This window comes from Protopterus annectens, chromosome 1.part2, assembly GCF_019279795.1.
Source record: "Protopterus annectens isolate FY-2018-M chromosome 1.part2, PAN1.0, whole genome shotgun sequence".
Classification (NCBI taxonomy): Eukaryota; Metazoa; Chordata; order Ceratodontiformes; family Protopteridae; genus Protopterus; species Protopterus annectens.
Genome location: NC_056727.1, coordinates 97,162,753 through 97,185,954, shown reverse-complemented (window position 1 = coordinate 97,185,954; position 23,202 = coordinate 97,162,753). Strand labels below are relative to the sequence as shown.

General features: G+C 43.6%; 1 protein-coding gene across 2 annotated transcripts in view; it reads left to right on the top strand.

Moving 5' to 3' along the window:
• PUS10 (pseudouridine synthase 10) overlaps positions 1-23,202 on the top strand; it is a 1,838,120-nt gene that overhangs the window by 183,524 nt on the left and 1,631,394 nt on the right. The gene's annotated exons all lie outside the window — the stretch shown is intronic.

The following is a 23,202-nucleotide window of genomic DNA, read 5'->3' as shown; positions in this document are numbered from 1 at the left end:
GAGGAAACTTCAATGGTACCTAAAAAGTCTATGGAGTCAACATTGTCACAGTCTGGAAACAATGATTCCTCTCATTCCCTGCCTACAACATGAGTTTCTTTGGTGGGCAGAGACATGTCACCAGAACAAGGGACTGTCATTCACTCTACCCCCTGCCAGCCAAACCCTAACTACAGATGGATCAGACTATGCTTGGGGGGCCCACCTGGCAGGGAGATGCATTCAGGGCAAATGGAGCTCAAACCAAATGCATCTGCATATCAACCAGAAAGAGATGCTAGCTGTTCAGAATGCTCTGACTGCCTTCAAGTACTTACTTCATCCAGGACAACTACTGATAAAGACGAACAACACCACAGTTATGTGGTACATAAACAAGCAGGGGGTACACATTCCTACCCCCTTTTCAGACTAGCCATGGCTTTGTGGAACACAGCCTTGACTTGCCAAATACATCTTCAAGCTCAATTCCTGCCAGGAAAGCAAAATACTCTGGCAGACAACCTAAGCAGAAATCTTATGGACCCGCACGAATGGAAACTGGATCTAGAAATCTTCAGCATGTTAACATAGAAATGGGGGAGCCCAGACATAGATCTATTTGCCTCTCCCCAAAATTATCAGTTGGGACAAATTCTGCACAAGAACTCATCACAAAAAAGCATGAAAAGTGGATGCTCTATCCTTCAGTTGGAAAAACCTATCAGTCTATGCCTTTCCCCCTCTGCCTCTACTCTCCAAGGTCTTACTAAAAGCTAGACAGGAAAAAACAAAAATGATCGTAATTGCTCTGGACTGGCCCCGCCAGCACTGGTACGTGCCTCTAAGGAATATGTCTCACCTTCCTCCATGGTACTTGCCTCAAATACCTCATCTACTGTCTCAGCAGAACTAACAAATTCTGCACACTCAGCTCCAAACTCTGAATCTTGCAGCATGGCTAATCAACTAATTATTCAAACAGCACCTCTCAGTAAATCTGTGATGGATGTCATTTTGGAAGCCAGAAGGCCTAGTACTTGAAAATCTTATGCTGATAAATGGAAGAGATTTTGTGCTTGGAATCAAGCAGAAGGAATAGACACAGCAAAGCCCAGTATTCAAGATTTTACAATATTTGACTGAGATACTTGACAACGGCCTATCTTTCTCTTCAATAAAAATCCATGCCTCTGCCATCTCAGCTCATTACAGCACAGAGCCTCCCCTCTTTTCTCATCCTCTGCTTAAACAGTATCTTAGAGGGGCCAAAAATGTAAGGCCTCCCAAAAGGGCACCAACTCCTGCATGGGACCTCGATTTTGTGCTGGAAAAACTCACCCTGCCTCCTTTTGAACCAGCAGCTGTTTCTGTCTTGGAAAACAGCTTTTCTTTTGGCAGTCACTTCAGCAAGAAGGGTTTCAGAACTACAGGCTCTCATGGCAGTGGAGCCTTTTGTTATATTTTACCCGGACAAGGTGTCCCACAGGACCAATTCTTCTTTTATGCCTAAAGTGGTATCCAGTGTGGCTCTTAACCAGACCATTCACCTGCCAACTTTTTACCCAAATCCACAGAACAAGAGGGAGCGGGTTCTGCATTCATTGGATGTACACAGACCACTAAGATTCTACCTAAATAGGACCAAATCTCTAAGAAAGTCTGAGCAACTACTGGTAGCATTTGCTGCAGGGTCAGAGTGGAAGGCTATATCAAAGCAGACAATTTCTAAATGGATAAGCCACTGCATTCATTTCTGCTATTTGCACTATGGTAAACCTGTGCCCAAGGGGATCAGATCACATTCCACCAGAGCTGCCTCTACTTCAGCAGCTTTTCTCAGAGGGGTTCTGACCAAAGACATTCTAGAAGCTGCTACTTGGAGCTCTGTTCATACCTTCACAAAGCATTATCATTTACCTCTCTTCTCCAAATCCAGGGCAGGCTTTGCCACTGCAGTCCTGCAGAGCCTTATAGCCGCTCCTAATGCTGTTTACTTCCATCCTCCCATCCATAGCTTTGGGATTCTACCCAAATGTACCGACTGCAACAGTGAAACATGAAGAACATAGTACAGTTGTATACACTTACCATAAATGTAGATGTTCAAGTGTATTCACTGTTGCAGTCCGGATTACCCACCCGCCATTCCCCTTTCTATACCTCTTCTTTCCTTCACTATAGTCAAAAGCCTTTGTGGTGTATTTGCTTTTAGTTGAAGGTAAAATGTATGTTTCTAACAGTGCATTTATATATATTTACTGTTTACTTATATATATATATATATATATATATATATATATATATATATATATATATATATATATATATATATATATATATATATATATTTTTTTTTTTTGCTCCCCATTTGGGGGGCACCTGACATCTGGGGCAAGAAAAACTGAATAAAATGGCGTTGGCTGCATGTTTCATACCCCTGACGTCATGGAAGAGGAGACATCAACCGACGCAGGACCCAAGACTTTGTTATTCAGGCTGACTGAGGGCAACCTGCCAGCAGATTACCCTAATGTAATGACTGCAACAGTGAATACACACGAACATCTACATTTATGGTAAGTGTACACAACTGTACTTTCTTCGTGTTTCACTGTTGCAGTCATCACGTTTGGGTTATCTCTGCCAGGGTAGACCTCGACCAGCCCGAGTACCAGAGGCTTGGTATTTCTGCGTTGGTTGCTGTCGCTTCAGGACTGACGTCAGGTCGTCAGTAGTATAAAGTGAGGCAGCCGACACCATTACAGCAGTCTTTCTTTCCGTGGAGCCCGAAGCAGAAGCAGTTTGCATGAGTGCCAGTCGGCTGCTACCTGAGTTTCGTTCACCGATTTGAAGCTGAAGTCTTCTAAACCTAGGTCGCACTAACCAATGTCAGAAAAAGTTAACAATTGTCTCGCCTGCGGAAAGCAAATACCACACCAAGACTTTCATTCTTACTGCGTTACTTGCTTAGGTCCAGACCACGATGTCCCCCGCTGTCGCTTCTGTGCTTTGTTCAATGCCAGAACTATTCGTCGTCGGGCCGTTATCGTAGCTAGATATTTTCGCTTACAGTCCTCGAACTCTGATATGGCTTCAGTAAGCCATCCGGCAGCAGATCTTCCAAAAAAATGTAAAGATAAAGAGAGAGACAGACTGCACAGGTCCAAACCTACCAACGATGCTTCCGTTAAGCTAGTCTTCAGTTCTCTGGTCCTAAGTTTGGCGCTTTTGCAGCCCCTGATGCCCACTTCTGTGGATTCACAGGCTGTTACCAAGAGCATTTCGGAGTCTGGTATGCTGCAAAACTCTTCCTCGACTAAGGATCTTGCGGCCATTTCTACCTTGGATGGGTCCAGAGCCGCTGAGCAGGCACCAGCTTCCGAGGAAGTCCTTCGCACTACCGATTCTCGACACAAGCCGATGTCTTCTTTCGCACCTACCTTTCTTTTGAAAACTAGAGAGTTTCTTAGGCCCAGGGTACGAACCACACCCAAGAAACTGACAGCCCAGTCTCAAGCACCTGCTTCCTTGCCTCAGTCTCAAATGCTTAAAATGGCAGAAGACCTTATCGTGCTGATCAGGGGAAGCCAAGCTACCTCCTCCAAAAGGAAAAGAGATCTGTCCCCTGTAGTTTTGTCTGAACAAGAGTCAGATGATTCTGATGCATCTGAATTTGAAGGCATGCAACCCCTCTCTACTTATGAGGAATCTGATGCAGAGGATTCCATCCCTTCCGCCTCTCCCCCAGAGGATTTTTCCTTTGGGAAAACCCTTCATACCTTAAGGGAGCATTTCCAATAATGGGAGGGTCAGAACTACCCTCAGTCTAAAAAGAGACTCAGGGAATTCTTAGATCTTCCACAGCACAGACCCTTGGCCATCCCCCAGTCTTGGATGTTGTGGAGAATGTTTTCCTGGAATCCAGCTTGACTCCTGACACCCTCTCGCCTGCACCCAGAAAACCAGACAGATACTATAGAGTCACTGACTCTCACAAATTTCTTTTTTAAAAATCCTACAGCTGACCCTGAGGTCATTTCTCAAGGGCCTAAAGGGATTAAAGCAACCTCTGCTAAGAATCCCACCCCCTTAGAGAGGGATTTCCTAGCACTAGACAGATGGGGTAAAAAAGTATACACCTCAGCTACTCTTGCTATCAGTGCACTAAATTTTCAGTTCCATGTACTAAAATTTCAGCAACATACCCTGGAACTCTTCAAACAAAAAATGGCTTCCTTTCCTGCTTGTGCAGAATCAAAAGAATTACAAGGCTTAATGCATTCTGCATGTCAGGTAACTAAAAACACTTTGCACTGTAGTTTTGATGCTCTAGAAGCTTCTTGCAGGGCAGCAGTCACTGGATCTGTCATTAAAGGCATGCATGGCTTAAGGAACAGGATGCCCCCCTGCACAAAGACAACTTATGTGACACTAAGGCAGAAGAGGTCTTAAAAAAGATGGAAGAAAAAGCAAAATCTTTGCAGACAGTTAAGGATTTCTTACAGGTCCATCCACCCAGGTTCATGAGGCATTGTCCCACGAAGCACTGGTCCTTTCCTGCTGCCACTAAGCCAGTCCAGCCCAGAACCTGGGGAACCAGACCCCCCCCCCCAGACAGCAGCCACAGGGAATGCAGAGATCTAAGCAGTGGACTACTTCCACTTCAAAACCAGGGAGTTCTAAGCCACTCCCTTATGGTAAGAACTCACAATGACTTTCCTCCCCTACCCCCTCCCTCAGCCCACCTTCACTTACCCCTAGGATGAAAACTCTCCTTTCACACAAGCACCTGGGCCACCATTACCAACGACCATTGGGTCCTCAATGTAGTGTCCCAGGGATACGGATTTTCTTTCCACGCCCTTCCTACCTCAAAAAAGTTCCCAGATCTACCTCCAAACCAGTGGGCAGAGGCACATAAGCAAGTCCTTTCCCTGCTCTCTATGAGGGCAGTAGAACATGTTCCTGCAGAACAGAGAGGCCAAGATTTCTACTCCAGACTTGAAAAGAGGGCACCTGTCTCTCCATCCTCGATCTATCCATTCTAAACACCTTCCTGGTAATCCTAAAATTCAAAATGCTCACCCTCCAGCAGTTGCTACCTATGCTTTCTGTGGATGCTTGGCTAGCCACCCTACATCTAAAAGAGGCCTACCTCCATATTCCTATCAGGGAATCATGCAGGAAATATCTCTGTTTCAGGGTAGGATCTCAGCACTTTCAGTTCTCTGCGCTTCCCTTTGGCTTATCTACTGCTCCCAGAGTTTTCACAAAATGTCTGGCTCCGGCCATTGCCTTTTGCAGACAAAGGAATATCCAGATTTACCTATACTTAGACGACTGCCTAATTCAGGCAGACAGCCAGGAAAAGCTGCTCAAGCACCTGGCCTTTGTAAAGTCCCTACTAATTTTCCTAGGGTACACAATCAACGAAAAGAAATTCAAACAGGTGCCCACCCAAAGGATTATATTCCCAGGAGCAAGTCTGGAAACAACATCCCAGATGGCATTCCTTACACCAGAAAAGCAAAATTTCTTGGCAGGATACTTCTCTCAACTAGCCACCAGACCCCAGCTATCTGCAAGAAAGATCCTGCAAGCTCTGGGGTTCATGGCATCTTCTATACTACTCATTCCATATGCCAGACTGCATATGAGGAAACTTTAATGGTGCCTAAAAAGCCTTTGGTGTCAACACTGTCAAGAACTGGAGACTCTTATACCTATAAATCCTTGCCTCAGAAAAGATTTCCTTTGGTGGGCAACAGCATGGTCCCACAACAAGGGACTACCTTTCTCACCCCCCATCCCCCCACGCTGCCCAGACCCTCACCACAGATGCATCAGACTGTGCCTGGGGTGCACTCCTGGACAGCAGGTGCATACAGGGCCAATGGACCCCACAGCAAATCCCTACCAGGTTCTCTCAACTCTCTGGCAGACCAATTAAGCAGAAATCTTCTGGACCCACACGAGTGGCAGCTCAACAGTAGAACCTTCACCCTTATACCTCAGAAATGGGGCACCCCGAAGGTCGACCTCTTTGCCTACCACACCAACCACCAGCTCAGCAAATTCTGCACCAAGGAGTATCACTGCATGGCTTGGAAAGTGGATGACCTGTCCTTCCCCTGGGTCAATCTGTTGGTCTATGCCTTTCCTCCACTACCTCTCATCCCCAGGGTGCTGCTCAAAATAAAGGATAAAAAAAAAAGGACAATTCTTATAGCTCCAGATTGGCCTCACCAGCACTGGTACTCCTTGCTGCGCAGCCTGTCCCCACTACCACCATGGCATCTTCCTCACATTCCAAACCTCCTGACCCCGAGGGAAGGGGAATTCATGCATCCCCAATTGCAGGCACTCAGTTTGGCAGCTTGGCTTATTCCCTAACCCCCAATCAATCTGCCAACCTCAGTAAACAGGTTCTAGATATTATACGTGAGCCCAGATGCCCTAGCACTAGAAAGTCTTATGCTGACAAATGGAAAAGGTTCTGAACCTGGATATAGGCTAAGGGAGCCGATACAGCACAGCCCTCCCTCCCTCTCATCCTGGATTACTTAGCTGATCTACTACACAGTGACCTGTCTTTTTCCTCCATTAAAATTCATGCCTCTGCTATCGCTGATCATTTTCCCACTGAGCAGCCCCTTTTCTCACACCCCTTGTTCAAACAGTTCCTAACAGGGGCTAGCAACTTGAGGCCACCCAGAAGAGCACCAACCCCAGTCTGGGACCTTAAACTTTGTGTTGGAAAAGCTCATCCTGCCCATCTTCGAACCAGTTTCTTCTGCAAAGCTAAAATTTCTCTCCTGGAAGACAGCTTTCCATCTGGCCATCACTTCAGTGTATTCACTGTTGCAGTCCTGGTTTCCCTCCCTCCATCACCCTTTTTTTCTTCTCCTTCCTTGCAAGGGACATATTGGTATTTACTTTCTACTGGTGGGTTTCTTCCACCAGAATCTGGCTCCTACTTGGCTCCTGACAAGGTAGGGCAAGAAAAACTGATGTAATGGCATTGGCTGCCTTAATTTATACTACTGACTACCTGATGTCAGTCCTGAAGCGACAGCAGCTGACGCAGAAATACTGACCCTCTGGTATTCGGGCAGGCCGAAGGCTACCCTGGCAGGGATAACCCAAATTTGATGACTGCAACAGTGAATACACTCGAACATCTACATTTACATTTAATTTACATTGTACACAACTGTACTTTTTCTTGCTTCATGGAGGGCCTATACCTAGCAATGATGTAGTTGGGTGTTTTGCCTATAGTTAATTGGGCATGGAGTAGTTCAAGAGAGTTGTAGTGTTTGACTAATCTTGAAGTGTACTTTGCTTTAATGAAGATGGATACACTTCCACCGTTTGTTCTTTCATGCTCTTTCTGAGGTCTGAATGTGTGGAAGGTATTGTAGCCTTGCATAGCTGGGATGCTGTTTGCACCCTTGAACTATGTTTCAGTGACTCCACAGACAACAGCATCTTCCAAGGTGAGGAGTGCTTCCAGGGAGTGCAGTTTTGTGTTTAGACTCCTAGCATTAAGCATCTCACAGCATACCTCAACCTGGCAAAGGCTTTCAACACAATCCCACATTCAGGCATTACCAATAAACATCACAAACTAAATGTACACCCCTTCATTGTAAGATGGGTTGCCAACTGGCTCACAAACTGGACATACATGATCAAAGTGGGTGACTCAACATCAACCAGCAGACCTGTTACCACTGGGGTACCACATGTGTCAGTGCTGGGCCCCCTACTGTTTGTTATATACATATCAGAAATTCAGGTCAAAACTAAGGGGTTGTGGCTGACCATGTTTGCAGACCACTGCAAACTAGGTGTAATAATTGAATCCCCAAAATTATGTCATTATACTCCAGGAGGGCCTTATGCAGGCCAATGACTGGTGTATTAGTCACGGTCTCAAACTGAATGCAAAGAAATGTATTACCATTCCCTTCAGCACAATGTCCCCTCATACTATCAAGTCAACAACAATACCCTAAGTACCCTTAAAGTGGTAAGGAACCTGGGATCACAAGTTGACTGCAACCTTAACTTTGACCACCATGTGTCTACTGTAGTAAGGAAAGCTTTCTACATAGCACACTTGATTAGTAAATGTATCACTTTGAGAGCAAAAGAAGTTATAACCCCCCCATACTCGGCACTTATCCGGCCCATAATTGAGTAGAACACCCCTGTTTGGCATGTACCATTCTAAGCACCTGCAGCAATTAGAAAGACCTCAGAGTTTTCTAATAAGGAAGAACAAAAGGCTCCAGCATGTGCCTTACACAGACCGGCTAAAGTCCCTGTCACTGTACTCCGTATCATATAGACTTCCTAGGGGAAACTTATGCCTGGCCTACAAAGCAGTCTAAGACCTAAACCTAGTGAAGTTGAAGTTGCTGCATATCCGTAAATCAAACTGGACTAGGGGTGCCCATTCCAGGGACTTAAATATGGCCTGCAACTTAAATAGGACATGATGGAGGGACATAATCTCCCAGTGACTGCTGCATCTTTGGAACAGGCTACCAATTCATGTTAATCAGACCACCTCTTTGATGCTGTTCAAGAGGAACCTGGATGAATGGATGGAGCACCATAAATTCTTACAGGGGATAGAGCCCACAAGCCTCCTGGACATGGGCAGTCATCGCTAAATGCACTCTTTGGTATTCACTAGCATTTCTATGGTATTACGTTGAAATGAAACGGCTAGGCTTAAAATGATCTCTGGGTCGATAGCTTAGTAATGTCCTACGATTCTATGAGAACCTTGAATTTGTTTGGAGTGGAGTTTGCTATGTCAGAAATTTTGTTGTTTTGACATTGCCTAAGAGAGGCACTATGGGGGAAGCAAGCACATTAGCCAGTGTCTGAAAGCCTAGGTGAGACAGATGCAGACCATGCCTGGCAAATCAGTGTGGCCTGTTGACCATGTGTTCCCAAGCTGACAAATACTGGATCCCCCTGGACTGGCATTAGAAGCTAAGCCAATTGTTGAAGTAATTTTTTTGTTTATATTGTGGCATCATCCTGGGTGAAGGTAGAATGCTGTTTAGGGCTAGGGTCATACCTGCCTGGGACACATAATCTGAGAGTTCAGTCATGTCTCTCTTCATGTAGCCCATGGAGGTATGTCTCAAGTCATTCCCCCCCAACATGGACTATGACAGAGTCATAATGGTACTTTTGGTTGAGTGACCTGAGTGCATGTGTGATCTGATGGATCCTGGTACCCAGTAGGCAACTGACTGTGACCTTCTCCTTGTTCAGCCTGGTGAGGGGGGCATCTTTGTGTCTCACTGTGGAGTCTCCTATGACCAAGACATTAGCTTTTGAGGTGTTTTGCCAGGCACTTATTTGGTGAGACACTGATGTGTGTGCTATGTGCAGTGGTCACTATACATGTTGAGGTATGTGCAGATCATTTGCACTTGGGAAGTCTCTGATCTTTTGGTAGGCTTCTAGTGAGTACCTCCACGTATGTGGGTTTATCTGTTGTGTCTTGAACTTTTGTGAGAGGTGAAGTGCATGAGCTGACAACCTGTTTGATGTCTTGTTTTTAGTTACATGAGAGGATTGTGTCCAAATTGAAAGTGTAATTACATATCTCAAATACAGTATTTGTTTCAGGACTAAGTGGTTGTCAGTATACATGAGACAATTACTACATTGCCTCAGGATGCCCAAGTCAGTCAGTCTGGTCAGAAAAATGGTGGGAAAGTGCCCACCTATAATGGCAGGTTTATACAGTTGTACTGTTGGGCAGTGGGTAAGTTAGAGCAGTTTATGATGTAGGAATAACAGAAGGACTTGTTCTGTTGACGGTTTAGGGTGAAGAGCTGTGGCAGTGCTGGTCAGTGTACACTTGAATTGTATGCAGAGTAACAGGGGACATGGAAGGGCTCTACTTGTCTAGGGAAAATTTAAGTTTCCAGGCATTTGCATTTATACAGGGCAGCTCTATTCCCATTAAGAGATGCGCAAGGCTTAAATACAGGTGAAATTCAACAGTTTGAAGACAAACTACCAGTGGGAAAACCCCAAACTGCGCCTTTCTCCAGCAGTCCCCAACTCGGATGGAACCTGAGCTACACACTTCTGCTACAAGGTTGCAGGGAGGCATTGTTTAATGTAAGATGTCTGGTTTAGATCACAGTGATACCAAACAGTCTAGATTCAGCTAGTCTGAATCTAGCCTTTGGTATATAAGGCAGAGTAGTACAGATTTTCAAAGTTCAGAAAAAACATGCAGCACAATCAGCAAAAAATGAAGCAGCAGTTCAAATAAATATAGTTTTAACAAAGTGCAGTACAGGCTTTAAATACACTTATTTTTCAGTTGTTTGCAGTGGATGCTTTGGATTTCAGTTCAGATGCACTCCAGATCTCTGACTAAATTCACAAAACTCTGAGCAGCTCTGGTTAACTGAGAACAAACCCTTGCAAACACAAGGCTTAAATACAGGTGAACTTCACCAGTTTTAAGACAGACTATCAATGGGAAATCCCCAAACTGAACAACCAGTAAAACAGCCAGCACCATCAGTCAGCTTCCCATAATGAAACTTTAATATCCTGTATTAAGATAAATACATCCTGCATGCCGGTTTTGGCTGTAAGCCTTAATCAGTGCATAATAACACCACACAATCACATTTTAATACCATTGCCTCAATCATCATTGTCTATCATAACTGCTCATTTAGTCCAGGTGTAAATAAGGCACGTAATTTAATGATCCACATCTGTTCCTTATGATTTAGCATCAGATGCCCTCCCATTTTGTTTGTTCTAAAATAAACTCTTTCAATAATAGTAAATATAAACCTATCTGAAGCATGTTTTAGAGTGTGCTTATACAAGCACTTGACTTAGCACGTTGAATATCACTCAAATTTTCAGACATTCTTAATTTAAGGGGGTGCAAAGTTTGCCCAACATAAAATGCTGAGCAAGAACAGGTAGCCAAATATACTACCCAGTCCGTATTACAATTGCCATATACTGAAATATCAAATATGTAGAAATATTTCTCAAAGAAAACCTTTTACCTTTGTTGACAAATTTACAAAAATTAGTGTCCACAAGGATATCACCCCACTAATTTTTGTCCATCCAACCCAAACTGATGCTTCTCCCTGCCCTCATTATGAATCTTTGTATAATGATTAAACCACTCAGCCATTGTTCTGTCTTTTCTATAAGCAGAGACATTTTGAAGGTATGATTTCCCTAAGTCTATCTTCCATTAACAAAATATCCTAATGTTTTAATACTAAATATTTAATAAATTTGGTGTTATTACCAAAATTAATAATACATCTAATGGGTTGTTTGTCCTTTTTGTTCCTGACCTGATATTTTAACAAAGAAGATCTGGACACCTGATTCGCCAAAGTACATGCTTGATTAACAATACTTAAAGAATACCTTCTATTGCAAAATCTACCAACCAGATCTTGTTCATGATTTATAAGGTCAGAAGAAGATAAAACATATTCTCCTAAGCTTCAAAAATTGAGATTTTGAGATGTTATTCATGATATGTCTGGGGTGACAACTGATAGCATGTAATTAGGTATTAAACTTTGGATACTTCCTAAATATAGAACTTTGCAAGTACCATCATGCATAACTGTAAGTAATACATCCAAAAAAGTAATAGTTTTGGAATGATAGTTAATAGTAAATTGAATCCCCCATTTATTCTCATTTAGATAATCCACAAATTCCTGCAGATAAATGGGGTCCAATCTCCACACTAACCAGCAGTCATCTAAATATCTATGCCCAGATATCCATAGCACCCAAAAATAAATTATGAGAGTCATCATAAATCAGTTGTTCTTCCACGTACCCCATGAACAGATCAGCATATATTGACGCAAATGAAGCCCCTGTGGCCGTGCCCTTAAGTTGTAAACAACACTGATTTCCAAAGTAAAACATTTTTTGTTAGAACATGTTCAGTTAAACACAATAAAAATGTGATAAAGCCTGGGGAATGCAGATCTCCCCCATTTAACCAGAACTCCAGTGCCATAAGACCAGCCCAATGAGGGATGTTCGTATACAGGACTGAAACATCAAGGGTACATAATAACCATCCCTGTTCTATTTGCATATCCTCAATTATTTTCAAAAATTGAGATGTATCTTGGATACAAGTACATATATATTTTAGTAACTTGTAAAACGAAGTACAGAAGGAATCACCACTGGAAAGCACGCCTCTGTTGTAATCCAAAAAAAGTCTTTTATTTAAATACAGATAAAATAAGCGCTTTCACGTAGAGAAACTACGCTTCTTCAGATGTAATTTACTAAAAAGAAATCCTTATTTTATACAAACTTTTGGCGCTCAAACTGAAACCAATCATCCAATTAAACAAAATACATTGTTAACATTTAAAATGCTCGGTTCAGCTTTAATTACTGTGAGTAGCTGAACGAATGAGAAGTAAATAAAGATACTACTTAATGCTACTAAAAAAGTTTTTTGTTTACAGTATATTATGCAAACTTGTTTTAAAAAAGATCTATATAACAATCAATTTAAAGAATTTTCCTTTCATCATTTATACAACATTTTAAACTTTTTTAAGATTTAAACAAAACTTTTAAAACATATACAATTCATAATAAATGTAGTTAAAAACATAATCTATAAGATTCATATGTTCTAGTAGAATAATTCCATATTCAGATAATTATGATTATAGAAGAAACCTATATAATAAACTATCAGAAGTGTATTACCAGAATATACTATTCTAAACACCAAGAGCATGTTTATAAAAATTTTTGCCTATAGTGTCTAGAATTATACAGAATTTATATTACTATATTCACAATTGAACTATATATAAAATTCACTAAAAAAATTTTTTATCAAGAAATATACTAAAAAATATATATAAGTGTATATACATTTCATTAGTGTCATCCTAGGAATATACAATACTTTCTAAAAAAATAATTAATTTAAAGCCATATATAATTTTTATAAATTTTTCTGTGAACAATATGTTATATAGTGTATATATTTAATATAAACTAAATTCTGTAATATAGTATATTATTTATTAATTTATAACTTTCTATTATTTAATACAGGTTTCACAGATACAAATTGATTAATACCTGGTTTAATGTGTGCTCTTAAAGTCAATATCCATTTTAGTTCCACGTTAGCCAAATGATTCATTTTATCACCTCCTCTTGTATTTGGTGTAACTAATTGTAAAACCCTGAAACTAAATTTATGAGTGTTATTATCCTGTATATGTTTAGCTAAGGCATTTTGTTCATTCCCTTTCCTTATGTCGTATAGGTGATTATATACCCTATCTCTTAACCTTCTTTTGGTTAGACCAACATAGAATGCCTGACAGTCATTACAAGTTGCTAAATATACAAGATTAGTGCTGTCACAGTTGGAATAACAATTTGATGTAAATGTATATAAACCTAGGGGATGTTGAAAGGTCTGTTTCTTAGAGATATATGGGCACATGTGACAGTGACCACATGGATAGGTTCCAACTTGGGTATGTCTGATGATATTGTGCATGTTATGTTTTTCTATACATAAAATTTGTTTTAGGTTTTCACAATTCTTAAAGCTAAACCTGGGATAATCACCAACGAGTGATCTAATGAAAGGGTCCATAGTAAGGACATTCCAGTTCCTGTGAATTATCTTTTTTAATATACTTATATCACTGGTATATTTCATCATATATGGTACTTTATCTGTGAAAGATTTTGATTTCAACATACCAGAGCAAGAAATTTTTTTAAGATAGGTTTTCTTATTATCTCTGTCTAATGGTATATTTCCTACTATTTGATGTTTGCAATTTTTTACCATATTGCTATTATACCCTCTTTCTTTAAAGAAGAGTTCTAGCTTTTCAGCTTCTGTTGAGAGTATATTTACCTCTTTACAGATTTTGGATAATCTAATAAATTGACTCTTAACTATCCCAGGAAATATGTGCCTAGGATGCATACTAAGATACCTTAACAGTGTATTTCTCCAAGTGGGTTTCCTATAAAGGGAAGAACAAATAGTGCCTTGTTCTGTGAGTTTCAGGGATAAATCTAGGAAATGAATATGATGCTGTGAGGCTTCCATAGTAAATTTAAAAAAAGTGGTGGTGGACTCCAAGTAAAAGAGGAAAGTTTCAAAATCAGTTCTACTACCTTCCCATACAATCAAAACGTCGTCCACAAATCTCCTATAGAGTTTAATGTTCTTATATTGGGCATGCTTGAATAAAAAATTAAGTTCCCATTGATAAACCACAAGGTTGGCATAAGTATTTGCACAGGGGGTGCCCATGGCAACCCCCCATTTTTGTAAATAACTTTTGTTCTTAAACATAAAAATATTGTTGTTTAATACCAATGCTAATAAGTGGTTTACCAGGATTTGCCTGGTATTACTAAAGTTTTTTTTTTAAACAAGTTTGCATAATATACTGTAAACAAAAAACTTTTTTAGTAGCATTAAGTAGTATCTTTATTTACTTCTCATTCGTTCAGCTACTCACAGTAATTAAAGCTGAACCGAGCATTTTAAATGTTAACAATGTATTTTGTTTAATTGGATGATTGGTTTCAGTTTGAGTGCCAAAAATTTGTATAAAATAAGGATTTCTTTTTAGTAAATTACATCTGAAGAAGCGTAGTTCCTCTACGCGAAAGCGCTTATTTTATCTGTATTTAAATAAAAGACTTTTTTTGGATTACAACAGAGGCGTGCTTTCCAGTGGTGATTCCTTCTGTACTTCGTTTTACAAGTTATTTGCTAAGCTGTTTGGAAGGTCTCTTCATTTATCAGCAACAGATCTTATTTATTTATTTATATATTTTAGTAACTGTTTGAGATACTCTGTGAGAAAAGCAGAAAGATGTTCTGTCAGTGAACCCTTCCCAGAAACTATTGGTTTGCCAGGAGGCTTTTCCAAATTTTTCTGAATTTTGGGTAACATATAAAATATTTGTTTACTTGGATCCGGTACCATAAGATGATTCTTTAGAAACAATACCTTCTTCTAGTGCTGTCTGTAAAAATGCATCTTTATCTTTCTAGAACATAGGTTCACCACCACACCCCTGGAGTCTTTGAGACTGTTCCTCACTAAGTATGCTAAGTTTCACAGTGACAGAGTTGACACTATATGTGACTTAACTAAGGTGGTCCTCACCAATAGTGTGTGTGTGTGTGTGTGTGTGTGTGTGTGTGTGTGTGTGTGTGTGTGTGTGTGTGTGTGTGTGTGTGTGTGTGTGAATATATATATATATATATATATATATATATATATATATATATATATATATACACTCCAAATAGTGGAAATAACTGCAAAACGTGAACTAATAAAAAAATAAAGGGGTTAGGGCACACTGAAACAGGCTACACGATAAAAATAAATTTATTGTTAATTTAAACACAAGCACTTTCGCCCTGCAACAATGCAGGACTTTTTCAAGTGAATAAACAAACACTATCTCCAATCATTTAAATACCCTAGTTGCATTAAAAGGCACCGCAGTTTCTTAAAGAAACATCACTCGACAGTTAAACTCAACCAAGACTTATTCACCACAAGGTTAAAACTATGTTGTACATATAGCTTAATTCAGTAAAAACTTACGAGATGAACATCATAAAGGGAAGAGGGAAGCAGGAATAATGTCATATAAAATATTCAACAAAAAATACTCAAAAAAAAATACAAAGATGCTAGAGTACAATCCAGTGCTTACAGTATGTTAGCTTTCTTCTTAAGATAAGGTGTAATTGAAATATGATTGTTTAACCCTTGGGTGGGTAGCATTAAGCTTAAGCTGCCAGTATGTTTCCCTGCAGCAAAGCCAATTTTCTCAATCCCCCCTCTAGAGTCCATCAATACCTGGTCTAAAATCCCAAATAAAAACCCTGTGTGCGTTGGCAGTACAGAAAGATGTCTATGCAGGGCATTGTTTACATTTTTCTTCTTAATATTGTAAATGTGCTCATAGATATGTTTCCCCAATGTTCTTTCTGATTTGCCCACATAAAAACTGGGGCAATCCTTACATACGGCCAAATAGACTATTGTTACAATTGCCCCTCTTAAAGTGTATTACACCCTGAATAGTATTACCCAAGATAGTCTGTCCTTTTTCATAAATGTATTTACAATGTGTGCATCTGCCACATTTTCTGGTTCCACTCTCTCTTGTGTAATTTGTCCCCTTCCTATTTTTTCAAAACCTTTTTTTTAATTCATACCAGTCTTAAACACAAATTTAGGATTCTCTCCTATTTTCTCCACTATATCTGTATTAAATTTTAATATTTTCCAATTGTTTTTAATTTAATCTTGGATTCCTTGCAACGTAATTATATTCCAACACTAAAGGCCTTAGTGAAATGCTGGCTGTCATTCTCCTTGTTATGCAGAAAGACCTGTTCTTTGTCACCTCATAAGGGCATATATTTTGTTCCCCACCTTTTGGTGATTTCTAATACTACTTCATCGATTAGCCTGGCTGGGTAACCTCTGAGCATAAATAATTTTGAAATGAAATCAATTTCTCTCAAAAAAATCACTTTTTTATGAGGTCATCTTTGCTGCCCTGACCATCTGGCCTTTCACAATACTTTAACTCTGTGTAAATGGATGTGCACTAGAGTAGGGTAAACAGGAGATCTGAAGTAGGGACTTCATTTGTCAGCAACCTGTGGGTCTTGGATCCGATATCGGATCTGAGCCGGCACTTTGTTTCATAGCTAATGGATCCGAGCTCCTAGCTCCTCCCCTCACCCATAATCCCCTGCCAACCCTCCATGACCCCAGATCTAGTTTGCCGCACTTGTGGATGGCTGGATTCTTTTGAGCTCTTAGCAAATTTGTCAGTTAAGTGTGATTTTTATTTAACTTTCCTCTATAGTTAAATTTAAAAAGTGTGTAAGAGTCAGGTTCCCTGTACTTTATATTTTTTACATAGTTTTTTTCCCTCCCTTCGCTGGTCGTTAGTGAGTGTGTGTGTGTTTGTTTGTGTTTTGGGGCCTGTGTGTTTGTGTAGCACCTTTTTTTTCTCAAGTATGGCTGAGGCCCCAAAAGCCATTTTTTCAAAATGTACCGAGTGTGGCCATAAGCTCTCCCCGGTTGATGGCCACACTCGGTGCGTTCGGTGCCTTGGGGTTGAACACCTCTCCTCAGGCTGTACCATTTGTGCAGCGTTCAACCCCAGGGCACTGAAAGAGCAGAGTTCGAAGCTGGTCCTGGTGGGACTTTTGCCCCCGGACTCGGCTCTGGTCTCCGCTGCTCCCGTGGCACTACCACAGGCCGTGGTCATTGCCACTCCTGCCCCTCTTCCTCCGGCCGGGACTCAAGCTCCCACTAAAGCGCCGGAGGACAGGGAGGCTAGGAGGGAGAAACGGAGGGAGAAGCACCACAAGCGGCGGGCCGAGGCCTCCGCTTCGGCCCCGCCAGCTAAGCGGGCTTCTCCCCCCACAGCTTCTAGGTCTCCTCCTCCTCGGCTCCGATCTCCTTGCTTCTCCCCAGGGCCCGAGGAGGAGGAGGCCCGATCTCCATCGAAGTCATCGAGGCAGCATTCCAGGTCTGCCTCGGTGGCCTTGTCGAGATCAACTTTCAGCATGTCAGATGCAGACTTGGACCGGATGATGCGAAGATTCATCCAGGCCCAGCTGCAGATGGGAGTGCTTTTGCCTCCCCCCCACTTCGGGGGGGAGCTCGACACCCATTTACGCTCCAATTGCGCCTTCTCCGACCCGCTACCCGTGTTCGGAGCGTTCGGAGCCGAGCAGCGTTGGAGCCGGGGGTGGGTCGGCACCGACCGTACTTGGTACTTCGGATCCGACCCTGCCCTAGAGTCTGTCGGATCCGACCTCTCGGAGCCGTGGGCCGAGCTTCGGATCCGAGGGATTCAGTGTGACTTCGGCTCCATCCAGGTCGGAGCGCACTGGTCCTTTGGATCCGATGGTCTTGGTGCCGGCTCTGATCCCTTCATCGGATCCGAGTGGGAGCCGGCTCTGGGAGCCCAGGGAGAGTGGTTCCCCCTCGGCCTTCGATGTAGTGGAGAGGGCTCTGTCAAGAGCATCCGGACCCCCGGCCCTTGTCTCGGCTCCATCCTGCACTCCCTCTCTGCTGGGCCAGGCTTCCATCACCCTGCCTCAGGGACAGCCTGCTTCAATGTCCCAGGTTGTTCCATTGGAACAGGATGTTGCTGGCGAGACCTCCTCGGACAGCCCCCCCGAGGAAGTGCCTCGCAAGCACAAATGCAAGAGGAGGCATGTGGACTCCCCTGAGTCCTTAACTGAGGACACAGACTTGGATGAAGGGGAAGGCTCCCGAAGATCACCCCCTGAGGATGTCTACTTTGGAGACATCATGGAAATGCTTAGGATCAGAGGTGGGTGGTCTGCCCCCAAGGCTTCCTCCGATGAGTCCGTGTTTCTGGAGGCATTCGAAGCAGGCCCGTGTACCTCTTGGGTGTCCCCTCCGGCCGACCCCCTGGTGGACCTTATTACCACCAGGGCGTGGAAGGACCCGGACACCGTGGAGCCAGTCCCCAAACGCCTGAGCCCCCCCGCAGACCAGTCACACTGGAGCAAGGGTCCCCCCGTAGATGCCATGTTGACGGCGGCAGCCATGAAGAGGGAACTAGTTCAGGAGAGCCCCTCAGTCCATTCACCGAGCGAGGAGTCCCGCTCGATGGATCGCTTAGGGAAGCGAGTTTTTAGTTCAGCGACCTTTTCGGTAAGGTCTCTGAACTATATGGCACATGTCATCAGGATGCAGCGGGATCTTATCAAAGAATACGCTGCCTCCCCCCCTGAGTCCATGTTGGCGGAGGACAAACAATTGCACTCCACTCGAATGGCCACTCTGAGATCTGTTTCAAATACCTCTGTGTGGCTATTGTCCCACGCCACCGAGGGAGCCCCTAGAGCTAGCAGAGCGGGTTTAGTCATGAGACGTCAGGCCTGGCTCCGTCATTGTGACTTTGCGGAGCCCTTTAAAGCGTCCTTTGCGAACGCCCCTTTTGATGGTTCTGCCCTGTTTGGCAAAACAGTTCGCAAGACACTTGTCCAGAGTGAGAAGGATGGGAAGACGTTGTCTGCCGTCGGAGTCTGCTTCTCTGCTCCCCAGTGGTCCTTTTCGAAGAAACAAAAGGGTCAGAAGAAGATGTCGTTCCGGAAATTGCAACACTCCCAAACCGCTCCGGACAACCCGTCCTTCCGTGGCAGAGGAGGACAGGGAGGATGCCGCCCCAGGGGCAGAGGGGCTCCGAGGAACTTTGGGTCCAGAGAACCTTTCTCTGACCGGCCCACGCAGCAGCCCTGAAGGGTTGCCCGACTGCTCCACTCTGGAGGCAGTCGGGGGGTGCTTCTCGGAGCACCTAGCGGCATGGGAGTCCATCACGACAGACCGCTGGGTGCTTCGAATTATATCCAGAGGATACAAAATCCCACTACTTCATGTCCCCAAATTCAAGAACCTCCCCGATGTACCACCCGATCAGAGGGAGGCTGCAGCCGCAGAGATTCAGCAGCTGCTAAGAAAAAGAGCCATCCAGCCTGTCCCCCAAGACCAGCTCGGATTAGGGTTCTACTCCAGGTTCTTTTTGGTGCCAAAAAAGACAGGGGACTCTAGACCCATTCTAGACCTGTCCCGTTTGAACCTGTCGGTAACCAAGGAAAAATTCCGAATGGTCACTCTTCAATCTATTCTTCCCCTTCTAAGGGAGAACGTTTGGATGTGCTCTATAGACCTCAAGGATGCGTACTACCTCATTCTAATGGACAGACAGTCCAGGAGGTTCCTCCGCTTCCGCCTGGGAGCCAGTCACTACCAGTTCAGGGTCCTTCCCTTTGGCCTCACCACAGCCCCCAGGGTGTTCACCAAGGTATTAGCAGTGATAGCGGCCCACCTGAGACTCCAGGGAATGCAGGTCTTCCCGTACCTGGACGACTGGCTCCTGACCGCCCCAACAAGGCATCTACTTTGCTCAGCCAGAGATTTCTTTCTCCGCCTAGCCCCCCCAGTTAGGTATCACCATCAATGCCGACAAATCTTTTCTGGCCCCGACACAAGTCATAGAATTTATAGGAGCCGGAATAGACACGAGAGATCTACGAGCCTTCCTGATGGCGGAACGACTACGGAATTTGCAACTTCATGTGCGGGCCATCCTCCAGTCAGAAGCACCACCGGCGGAATTGGTCCTGAGGGCGCTGGGCTCCATGGCGGCAGCAATAACACTCCTTCCATGCGCCCGTCTGAACACGCGGGTACTGCAGTGGACCCTTCTGGTACAATGGTCCTTTCTGTCCTTTCCTCTCCACCATCCCATCGCTATCAGCAAGGCTTGCAGGAGGGCACTAATATGGTGGCTTCATGCTCCGGATCTCCATACGGGCCGACCCTTCTGCACCTCTCCCCCCTCTCGCCACGGTGACCACGGATGCCTCCCGCCTCGGGTGGGGGGGGGCATTATTCAGGCAGGACCGTCCAAGGCACATGGAAAGATACAGAGACCTCCCTGCATATCAACGTTCTGAAGATGAGAGCGGTGCTGTACGCGTTGCAAGCACTTCAGAATCTCCTCCCCGTAGGAACAATTGCAATTCAGTCCGACAACATGTCTGTTGTCTGGTACATCAACAAACGGGGGAACCAGGTCTTACCCTCTATGCCGCGAAGCCATGAGAGTGTGGGAATGGGCGATTTCCACCAACCGCTTTCTGATTGCAATGCACATTCTGGGGTGGGCCAACATCCTAGCGGATAAACTCAGCTGCACCCTTCTTACCCCTTACGAGTGGTCTCTCAACCCACTAGTAGCGCAGCAGATATTCACAATATGGGGGCAACCCTGCTGCGATCTTTTTGCCTCTCCCTCGAACACCAAATGCGACAATTTCTTCGCTCTGATTCCCCCTCCAGAGGAAACTCCAAGAGATGCTCTGGTGCATGCTTGGCCGCCTGGTCTACTTTATGCCTATCCTCCTCTACCCCTGATGCTGCAGCTCTTACAGAAAGCCTCGCGGTTGGGGAGCAGGATGATCCTCATTGCCCCATTCTGGCCTCGGCAAATTTGGTTCCCTTACCTGTGGTCTCACCTAGTGAATCCCCCTTGGATTCTGGATCCCAGTTCGGATCTAATCTCCCATCCATCGGGCTTACCGACCCCAAATCTGGACAATCTGAAGCTGACAGCTTGGTTGCTCCAGTTCCACTCCTAGTTAGGACTCCGGTATCTCTTCACCAGTCAAAGCCATCCTCGTGGCAGCGTATAAACCTTCCACCAGGAAAGTGTACCACAGTAAATGGAAACGTTTCTCCGTCTGGGTGGATGAATCATAATCTAGATCCCTTTACGGCTCCTCTTCCATCCATACTGGACTTCCTAACTGAACTTTTTCAGGAAGGTGCTAGTTGCTCAACTGTCAAAGTACAATTGGCTGCCATCTCCCATTACCATGTGGGTCATGACACAGGGCCCTTGATGTCGGCCAAATTGTGTAAAACCTTTCTCAAGGGTACCTTTTTGCTTAGACTCCCTATAAAAGAAGCCGTACCCCCTTGGGATCTTTCACTAGTTCTTCAAGCCCTGACTGCTCCACCATTTGAACCTGCCGCTTCAGTGGATCTCAAATACTTGTCCTGGAAAACAGCATTCCTTGTAGCCATTACTTCAGCGAAAAGAGTTTCGGAGCTTCAAGCTCTTTCTGTGAAACCTCCTTACTTGATCTTTCATCCGGACAGAGTGTACCTCAGGACCAATCCTTCCTTCCTTCCCAAAATAGCATCAGAAACCAATATAAATCAATCCATAAATCTACCGATCTTCTTTCCTAAATATCAGAATAAAGGAGAGTACAAGCTGCATTCATTAGATGTTCATAGGCAGCTGCGTTTTTATACTCATAGAACCGCTGGTCACAGGCAATCCGACCAGCTGTTCATTTCCTTTGCCAAATTTAATTTGGGGAAAGCGGTATCAAAAATCTCCCTGTCACGCTGGATTTCCCAATGTATTCTCTTAGCCTACCAAGCTTCTGGGAGACCCGCACCTGAAGGAGTTCGCGCACATTCCACTCGTTCCATCTCTACTTCTGTGGCCTTCAAATCTAGAGTTCCATTGGATGATATTTGTTCGGCAGCCACTTGGGCCTCATCTCATACCTTTATTAACCACTACAAACTGGACGTAATTTCTAGAGGGAGAGCATCCTTTGGCTCTGCGGTGCTCCGCAATATCCTTCCATGATGGCCACCCAAGATTCAGGTAGCTGGGGACTCTGTCCCACAGGTTGCTGACAAATGAAGTCCCTACTTCAGATTAAGAAGTTATGTACTCACCATAACGTTCCATCTGAGTAGGTGGCTTCATTTGTCTGCAACCATCCCCCCGGCCTTCAGTGGATCTATGTGAGTTGTTTTATTGGAATACCCTTTTTGGGTACCTATAGAGGGGCAAACTTGATCTGAGGTCATGGAGGGTTGGGTACCTATAGAGGGGCAAACTTGATCTGTGGTCATGGAGGGTTGGCAGGGGATTATGGGTGAGGGGAGGAGCTAGGAGCTCAGATCCATTAGCTATGAAACAAGTTGCCGGCTCGGATCCGATATCGGATCCAAGACCCACAGGTTGCAGACAAATGAAGCCACCTACTCAGATGGAACGTTATGGTGAGTATATAACTTCTTATTACTAAAAGTAGATTTCCTATGTATCCTAGATTTTAATTGCCCTTCAGTAATATCCACTCTCACGTCCAGATAATCTATCCCATTCTTATTGTATTTGTGGGTAGTAATCTATAAAAGTACCCAAAATATGTTCAGGTCCATCCTATACCACAAAGATGTCTTCCAAAAATCACCTGTACAGTTTAATGTATCTAGTGATGTTTCTTTAAGAAATTTTGGTGTATTTTAATGTAACTAGGGTATTTAAATGATTGGAGATGGCGTTTGTTTATTCACTTGAAAAAGTCCTGCATTGTTGCAGGGCAAAAGCTCGTGTGTGTGTGTGTGTGTGTGTGTGTGTGTGTGTGTGTGTGTGTGTGTGTGTATATATATATATATATATATATATATATATATATATATATATATATATATATATATTTATATGTGTGTGTGTGTCTGTGCGTATATG